Below are 2,889 nucleotides of genomic sequence, written 5' to 3' on the forward strand. Positions count from 1 at the left end.
GGGAAAGCTTAGGCTTTTGCAGCTGATCCCTCCCCAACACCTTTCTGCAGAGGGATCGGGACCCGCCTCAGCACGGAACCATTCCGTGCCGGTCTGCAGCTGGAGGCCAGTGGAGCAGGAGGAGGAGTGGATGGGAGCAGAGGCACCGAGCCCAGCCTGAGCACCTCCTGGCCAGCGGGCTCAGGACCCTGGTGCCTCTGGAGGTGGCAGCCCAGCCCTGGGAGCAGACTCACGTTCCCATTTGCTGAGTGCACACCCAAACTGCAGCCATGGTGCATGCAGATGTGGGTAGAGCACCTCACCTAGGTCAGAAACAAAAGGGCAAAGCAAGAGCCAGATCAAAGAGCAGCACCAGGAAGCCAGACTGGAGCCCAGGTCAGCACGCACAGCGGACAGCTGTCAGATGGACAAGGGAGACAGGGCCTGTGACATGTAGGGGCTGCCGGCTGAGCATCACATTACCTGTCTGTGGAGGACGTGGGCCCCAGTCAGGCGACCATGGCTATTTCCAGTGGTGGGAAGGCAGCTTCCATCTGATGGCCCTCTTCCTGCCCTGCCTTAATGGGGTTCTATTTCTATGGGGGGCCCGGGTGTTGAAGCCACCTGGGCTTGCCTGGCCACAGATCGTGGGTGTCCTGTGTGCACGTGGACACACAGAGGTCAGTACCCCAGACTCCCCGTGGTGGGAGCAGCAGGGTCACAGCTCAGCGCCCCCCAACAGGTCTTGGGGGTGACTCAGAGGACACATTTGGCAGCTGGCCAGTCCTTGATAGCGAGTGTCTCTGGCCGGCCCTCTGTTCACATCTCCGGGCCCTCGGGTTGAGCTCCTGGTGTCCTCCTAAAAGCCGAGCTGGAGTTAGGAAGCATCTGCTTCCTGCTGGAACCCGTGGGAGCTGCCATCTTTGATCTCATTTCCACAGCATGCCTATGGGGCAGGCATCGACCCATTTTACAGATGGGGAAACTGACCCGAGAGCTAAGGACTTTGCCAAGTGCCTCCATCTCCAAGGGCAGGGCTGCTAGTGTGAAACCCTTTAACATGAACCGGCTGCCTGGTCTACTCAAATGTCCCTTTCTGCCGCATCTGTCAGAGCTGGCCCATGAGTCCCCCACTCTGGAACCTCATGGCGATGCTGACCTGGTGGCGTTGTCCTCCCGCCAGCCTGCTCTGACGACCAGGTTCACAGGACTCAAATATTCCCAGCCTGAGCTCATTCCCTCACAAGTGACCACACCCTACCTGTCACTGCACATGTCATGCTGACCTTGACAGAAGGGGAAACTGAGGCCCAGAGAGGTAAAGAGGCGTGAACGGTCACAGTCAGAGAAGCCAAGGGTAGCCCATGCTAAATCACAGTTGGCAAGCTGGGGGGAGGGGGGACACTCCCGGCCCCAAACTGCTCTTGCTCTTCTTCCCTTTCTGCCATCTGTGTCTTCGTCTTCTTCCCTCCCTTCTGGAGGGCAGGGGACGGAGCTAATGATTCTTTTGCCGCCTGCCCACTGTGCCTCGCACAGTGCTAATACTCAGTAGGCACCAAATCAACACCTCACTCATTTCTGGCTTAGTTTTCCAACAGCACTGTGCTTCGTCTGGCACTGAGAGAAAAGCCACTGTAATTATTTGGTGTCTGCCCATGGGAGGGTGGCTTCCCATTTCCCAGGGAGACCTATGCACAGGGGACAGCTCCACACAGCGCCAGGTGCCCGGGCGGTGCTCAGCAAGAGTTAACAGAGCCCACCTCCTGCTCCCGGGCCCCCCTCCACGCTCCTCCAGGCCGCCCAGCCTGGCAGAACCCCTCCCACCCGGCAATCACTCGGACTTTGGGGGGCCTTTGTGCTTTAATAAAGACAGCATTACTGAGTCGCAAAACTTCCCTCCTTTCCAAGCTGCCTTGCTGCCAGGGTTCCCACTAAAGGTGAAGCCCTGTCATTCAGGCCAGAGAAAGGGCTGAATCGAGATGCTGAACTCCTTTGACTTAATGTCACAATCTAGTGCTGAGCACTCTGGAGGTGCTGGGGAGCTACTGAAGGCTCAGTGTTTGTTGAATGTGTGAGTGGACATCAAAAATGGAGAGGACAGGATGTTTTGGGGTTTTTTTTTGTTTTTTTTTTTTAAGAAAAATAGACTTGGTCAATAATTGGATAAGAAGTATCCAAAATGGCTTGGCAGTTTCAGGCTTCACAGACCAGGAGGAGGAGAGGGTGGCAGGGACAGAAAAGATGAATTTGGCTGATGAACAAAATAAGGACACAGGAAAATCCCAATGATATTGCCACACTCTGGTCACTAGATTTCAATTATCCCTGTTCCAAATATGCAGAGTGAAATTGTTCATCATCCAGAAGACGTCAAGTTACAAATAGCCTGGAAGTTTGGAAGTTTCCTCCTAGAGAAAGCAAGTGCTTTAGACCTCAGAATCCTGTGTTTTCCCAGGACTTACTATACAAATGAGAAAGGTAGGGTTTTTTGTCCACAGGAGATTTCCAAGAGTTGCCAAGAATTGCCAAGAGTGTCTAGAGAGAGGAAGAACAACTACACAGAACTAACACTGAAGCTATCTTACTAGAGCAGGGAAATAAACTGCTTAATGAGTACCTGCTGTGTGCTCAGAAACATAGCTATGAGTTTGCACTGAATCTGCATGTGAACTCCAAGCTGGAGAATGGAACAGGGGAAGACCAGGCTTACAGAAGGCAGGCAGACCCAGCTCTGAATCCTAGCTCTGCTCCTTCCAAGTGGCGTGGCCTTGGGCAAACCTTGCAACCTCTCTGGGACTTCAACATTCTGGCCCCAATTCTCAGCCATTAGAATCGCCAAGTTGTTGTACTGTTTAATGCGAGCACTGATACTCTGAGTTACAACCTCTTACTTGTCTGGGCCCCACCCTA

Source organism: Propithecus coquereli, unplaced genomic scaffold (assembly GCF_000956105.1).
Source record: "Propithecus coquereli isolate 6110/MARCELLA unplaced genomic scaffold, Pcoq_1.0 Scaffold842, whole genome shotgun sequence".
Classification (NCBI taxonomy): Eukaryota; Metazoa; Chordata; class Mammalia; order Primates; family Indriidae; genus Propithecus; species Propithecus coquereli.